General features: G+C 41.8%; 1 long non-coding RNA gene across 1 annotated transcript; it reads right to left on the bottom strand.

Moving 5' to 3' along the window:
• Positions 1–5,303, bottom strand: LOC137331013 (uncharacterized). The gene is made up of 3 exons (XR_010965350.1): positions 5,158–5,303; positions 4,362–4,445; positions 1–1,141 (listed from the first exon to the last, which is right to left on the bottom strand). It is a non-coding gene; the product is annotated as an uncharacterized lncRNA (long non-coding RNA).
• Positions 5,304–6,652: the final 1,349 nt, after the last annotated feature.

Below are 6,652 nucleotides of genomic sequence, written 5' to 3'. Positions count from 1 at the left end.
TTGAGTGTTTTCATTGATTAATTGTTCTGTATGTAAAAGGAAAGGGCTTTTTTATTATATTTGTTCCTGGCATGTTGGGGACATTGGCAAGACAGTGTTTATTGCCCATCCCTGGTTGCCCTGAGGGCATTAAGAGTCAACCATGTAGTGTGGGATAAGAGGCATACGTAGGCCAAACTGGGTAAGAATAGCAGGTTCCCTTCCTTGAAGGACATTAGTGAACCAGTTTGGTTTTTAATGACAATCCAGCAGAGTTAATGGCCGTTTTCTGGTGCTTGTTGGGCTTAATGGTCTTTTCCTGTTCCTAAAAATTTGTGGGTCTAAATTCCAACGTCTGCAGGAATTGGAAAGGAAAAGTAGGTGGGGTTTATAACGGGCGGCCAATCCACCATTGCCAGTTTTCTGCCCTCACCAATGTTGAAAATTACCCCCTGTATGTCCTTCTGATCGACCTTGGTGAGGATTGTCCATTTTCAAATTATTCGTTTTATTTCTCAAAGCCATGCTTTGCTCCTAATGTTATTTCCAGTTGCAGCTCAGAGTCCAGGACAGTTTTTTCGAGGGGCTGCAAAATTCCAATCACTAAGTGGCCAGGGGCAAGTTAAATTTCCAACTGAGAAACAAGAGCTTGCCAGTGACATCAGTGCAGTTTCTTCCTCTGCCCTTAATCATTCAGTGTCTGTTCCTATTTCCCATCATGGTACTCACCCAATGTTGCCTTTTGCATCACCCTCCCTATCCCACTAACCATATCAAAAAGTGAACTTTCTCTGTGTTAAAAGATGAATTTTATTCCACCTCAGCATTTATTTTCTCTGGCTAAGGTTCATGCAGTAGTTTCTGTGAGTTTTGTTTTATATTCATTCTCGGGGTATGGGCGTCGCTGGCAAGGCCAGCATTTATTGCCCATTCCAAGAAGGTGGTGGGCTTCCTTCTTGAATCGCTGCAGTCCGTGTGGTGAAGGTACTCCCGCAGTGCTGTCAGGTCGGGAGTTCCAGGATTTTGACCCAGCGTTGACGAAGGAACGGCGATACATGTCGAAGCCTGGATTCTGTGTGACTTGGAGGGGAACTTGGAGGTGATGGTGTTCCCATGCACCTGCTGCCTTTGCAGATGGTGGAGGTCGTGGGTTTGGGAGGTGCTGTCGAAGAAAAGGCAACATATTTTTTTTTAAAAGGAGTGAGTAGCTTTTAAAAGGATTCCAGCAATCCCCCCCGCTCCACCGCCCACCACTCGTCCCAGGCACTGTTGATTAACGTGCTGCCCAGTATAGACCTGAGCTTTGTGGATCAGGAAAAAGGAAAGTACTTGCATTTATAAGTACGGTCCAGATTTAATCCACAGTCTTTGCTAAGGCAGTAATTCAGGTGCTACTATACTCAGCTTCCCTGGGCTTGGGAGGGGACATATTATCCAGGGTACCGCCTGGAAATTGTGTGTGTGGGTAAAGGGGAAACACACGATCAGATCTGGTTGTGATGCTGCCTATGGTTGAATAGACTGCTGCCGCTCACTGTCCAGGCCCACAAGTGATGAATGGCCATGGGTGAAATACCAGAGAGGCTTCTGACGCTTGTGGAATCACACCACAGCACGAGTCAAAACCTTCAGTAGAGGAAGGGGGAAAGTTGGAGGGACAAGTATAATAGGTTAATAAGAAATATTTATTTTTCAAACATTGGCATAGATCTACGGTGTGTGCTTTCTTGCAGTATTTATTGATATTTTTTCAATAGACACACAGCATTGCACCAGAGTAAGGTTTTGATTTTGTCAACGGTGAAATGTTATTGTTGTGATGCTCCAGCCTCAGTTTGGTATCGAATCATGTTTAAGATAAATATTGTCACATTTTATGTTCAACCTGGGGAAACAGGAGTTTCCATTCTTAATGTGTATCATTTTTTTAAAAATTTGTAATGTGTAGCAGAGTTAAACAACAATATCAACTACTTGCATTTATGTTAATGCCTTTAACATAGTAAAACGTCCCGAACCGCTTCACAGGAGTGTTATGAGACAAAATTTGACACCAAGCCACACAAGGGGATATTGGGACAGGTAACCCAAAGCTTGGTCAAAAAGGTAGGGTTTAAGGAGCATCTTAAAGGAGGAGAGAGAGGTCGGGGGGAGGAGAGGATTAGGGAGGGAATTCCAGAGCTTAAGGCCTAGGCAGCTGAAAGCACGGCTGCCAACGGAGGAGCGATGCAAATCGGGGATGCACAAGAGGCCAGAATTAGAAGAGGACAGAGATCTCAGAGGCTGGAGGCGGTTACAGAGATAGGGAGGGGGCGAGGCCGTGGAAGGATTTGTAAAAAATGATGAGAATTTTAAAATCGAGGAATTTTAAAATAAAGGCTGAAAATGAAAGAGTTATTGCAATACCTACCAATCCCAGTTAATTGCATCAAGATAATTTATTGTGCCTATCTACTCGGGTCCATTGAATTTACAGTAATGTCTGTTGGGAAAATAACTTATGGAGTTAGATTTCTTCACTCACTTTCTATACAGATCTTACAGTTTCTGCAGCTGAAACTCCAGGTTACCTAACCAGCCAGTAAGTATTATCCGAAGTAAGACCTGATCCATGAAAGCATAAATGTGAAACATTTCAAATTAGCCCATGTGTTGAAAGTAGAATTCTGTTGTCTATAAGGCGCATATATCTTATACAAGAATCATTTTAATGTTATGATAACTGTAAGATGGACTGCGTGCGCTTCACTCAGATGGTTTTGCTACATCAAAGCCTGAGGAAGCTTTGATCATGAATTAGCTAAGTTAAAGGTTATCTTGGAAGGGAGGGGCATTTTAAGTGCTAACTCCAGGACTGACATTCCAGATGAGAATTTTGTTTGCAACTGGTGTGTCAATAATGTTACTGGTTTCCCCACCACCTCTAAATGAACTGCTGGATACACATGACCCTTTGCTTATATAATTGCTAAGCAATTGGACATCCATTGTAAATTGTGGTTTAGAATTGACGTCATTGTCACAAGGCAAGAAACCATTGTTGCTTTGATGTTTAATGCAACCAAGCTGATCGGCAATTTGAGGAATTTGCTCGAGCTTCAAAGGAAAGACATCGTTGTAACCCAAGGACCTTCTCATGTTCTTCAGTTTTCTATTCCTCATGTTGCTACATGGGACAGAGGGGCATAGAGCTCTGCAAACGGAATCAATGCCTGTTGCACCAGAAACAGCAGCCTGGAAATTCCTGTGACAGCCTCCTGGGGGTGGGTTAGGGTTGGAGCAAAGTTTCTGCCTGCACCATGGATGTATGCCTGACCCTGTCCAAAATCCCGGGTGTCAGGGTCATTCAGATATTATGGGGAGTGGGGGCATCCATGTCATTTTCTATGCAATTGGGGTTCTAGCCTCGGCGGTGGGCGGGGGGAGAGATATTGTTGCAGCACCTTGCTTCAGTGTATGAAGGGCCACTTTGCTGACCAAACTTTTTTTTATAGACTAATTTCAAATTTGCCACTTCTTTAATGGCAATCTGTGATCGCCTCTCTCTGTGACGCCAGCGGGGAAGGCAACGGACACAAGAAGCCCCCGCCCGGATTTCAGGCAGAGTTTTGAGTCGGCCAAAAAAAAAAGTGCTGGCTGCCCAACATAATCGGGTCCAGCCTTAAATTCCTTTCCCAGATAATAGCGGCCAGGGTTCAGGTTTTTCAGGGCTTGAGCCTTTCTAAAAGCTTGCCAAGGGAAGCTGGAAGAACAACACAGTGTTTCCACAGTACAAATTAGTGCTGTATAATATCTTGCCCATTTCTTTTTGCTCTCAATAATTATTTTACTTGTAAATAAAGCTGGAACAGTCGTTTAGCCTTTATAAAGTGGCCCAAAGGTGTGGTATTTTCCACCAATCATGGTGATGGGAAACATATTGGCCATTCCATAAGCAACTCACTGCCATCAGGATTAATTGCTAGGTTGAAGCTGTCCTAATCCCAGTACAGAGGACAGTAATGATGCAGATTTCAGTTTCTAGGCATGGGCTGCTTAAGGAAATTGTTGTCTAACCATTTATTTGAGGAAATGTGTTGGAGAGGAAGCCTGAGCTGTATCATAGAATCATACAGCACAGAAGGAGGCCATTCAGCCCATCATGCCTGTGCCAGCTCTTTGAAAGAACTATCCAATTAGCCCCACTCCTCTGCTCTTTCCCCATAGCCCTGCAATTTTTTCCTTTACAACCTGAAGTGGATTGCAATGGATGGAATTAGAAAAGGATAGTGAATTTTACATTCAAACATGACATCTGTTTTCTCAATGGCTGTGAAAATCACTTGGCATAGTTCATGAGCAGTTTTCAGAACTTACGAATAGAAAGAAAACATAACTATCACCTCCTCCACAGCTAGCATCCTTCCTTAGCCAGAATTCCTCTTAATACTTATATTGAGTGCTTCATATAGATCAGCTGATAAAATCTAGATAAAATAAAAAGGTTAAAACAAAATTATTTTTAAAAAATGAACAGGCAATCACATCCTTCAGCTGAAACGTTAAACAGAGATCCCGTCTGCCTGTTCAGGTGGATGTTAAAGATCCCAAGGTTCCAAACAAACACAATCAGGGAGCTTTGCTCAACCAACACCATCAAAAAAGTACAGACTAAATAGTTATTCACTTCATTGCTGTGGGATGTTGCTAGTTTAGAATGGCTGTCACATTCGCCTGCAGAACATAACCGCATTTCAAAACTAATTGATTGTGTGAAGCACTTCTAGACGTTTCAATGTGATAAGGCGCTGTAGAAATGCAAGTAACAGTGCATTATACAAGCCAGTGGGACAAATACAAAAAAAATTAGGCTCTCTGGATGGATAAAGGCTCATTATACTGTCACTTAAAAACAGAAATTAAAATAAGGCGTACTGCTCCTTTAACCTTTCCTCATAATGATGATCTCATTACCTCTCCCAGCCAGCTGGTGCGTCATGGTTTCACATGTTTTTTTGTGTACACATATCCTGGACTCTGCAGCAACACGTGGCCTTCTGTTTCCCTTTCCCTTGTGCATTCAACATAAGTGCCCTTTTGGCTTGCTTTATTCATTCTGTGACTCATTTACAATATGTGCGATCTCAATATAAACAGCAGGCTGATCTTCCCTTGCTTCCATTCAGGTATATTACTTACTTTGGCTTCTATCAGTGTTTCTGTTGAAGTAGCTCCAATTTTTCAATGGGCCGGCCTCATCACATTCAGTACACTTCATGGGTCTTTTCCCCTTGCCAGTCCACTTCTTACTTACTGTATCATTCTGAAGTGATTTTAATTATGGTACGCTCTTAGTGTTTTGTTACAACAACAACTTGCAATAATATAGCGTCTTTAACGGAGTTAAAGGTCCCAAGGTGCTTCAAAGGAGTGTAATCAGACAAAATTTGACACCAAACCACATAAGGAGATTTTAGGACAGGTGACCAAAAGCTTGGTCAAAGAGGTAGGTTTTAAGGAGCATCTTAAAGGAGGAGGGAGAGAGGCAGAAAGGTTTAGGGAGGGAATGCCAGACCTTAGGGTCTAGACAACATAAACCACACTCTTAATTGCTCATTAAAAAATACAACAGTTTATATAATTTGTCCCTTATTAGTATAAATATGCCTTTCATCCTTAAACAACGTGACTCCCAGGACCACTCTCCTGCACAAAAATTAATTGAATCTCTTTAGTTATTGTTCAAAAGCATTAAACAAAAAGTTATGAAATTGCTGCAGTACTTATCTATTACTTCGATCTATTATTTCATTATATATCTTACAACGTCAATCAAAATTACCTACCTCCATTTCTACAGAACAGTTCAGAGATTACACCTACATGCTTCCAACCAGAATTATAAAATTATTCTCAATAATTTCACTCAAGAGCAGGGGAATTTTCCACCTTTTTATTTTCCCTCCTGCTTTCTCCCCTCCTCTCCTGAAGGCACACACATATAAGTTTAATTAAAATTCCAACCTGTGCCATTGTCCCTTCAATACCTCACTTATAAGGCCACTATTTGTGAATGAGAATGAATGTCGTCAAGCTATTAGACCCTGGGAGAGGGGATGAGGGGTATTACAATCAAACCCAATACTTTTCCTTTACTGACAAATGCGCATTTTCCAGCAGGATCACTGGAGAGCTATCAGGAGCAGGATCTCTGGCTGATTTTTACCCTCCCTAGCCTAAGGGTACTAAAGCTAATTTGCAGTGCTTCTACCATCACCTATCAGCTATTCATCATAGAACCAGAGACCTTCATGGTTACATAACTCAGTAACAGCCAAGGAAGTCCAGAGGGAATACAGTACAGCCAAATTTCCTTGGCCTTTCCAGCATTATCACACCATAGTGAAAACAATTGTAAACAATTTTACAACACCAAGTTATAGTCCAGCAATTTTATTTTAAATTCACAAGCTTTCGGAGGCTACCTCCTTCCTCAGGTGAACGATGTGGAAAAATCGTTCTTCACATCGTTCTTCACATCTGTTCACATCAAAATCGTTCTTCACATCTGTTTTTCCACATCGTTCACCTGAGGAAGGAGGTAGCCTCCGAAAGCTTGTGAATTTAAAATAAAATTGCTGGACTATAACTTGGTGTTGTAAAATTGTTTACAATTGTCAACCCCAGTCCATCA

The sequence above is a fragment of the Heptranchias perlo genome, chromosome 13, assembly GCF_035084215.1.
Source record: "Heptranchias perlo isolate sHepPer1 chromosome 13, sHepPer1.hap1, whole genome shotgun sequence".
Classification (NCBI taxonomy): Eukaryota; Metazoa; Chordata; class Chondrichthyes; order Hexanchiformes; family Hexanchidae; genus Heptranchias; species Heptranchias perlo.
This window is presented reverse-complemented; position numbering and strand designations above follow the sequence as displayed.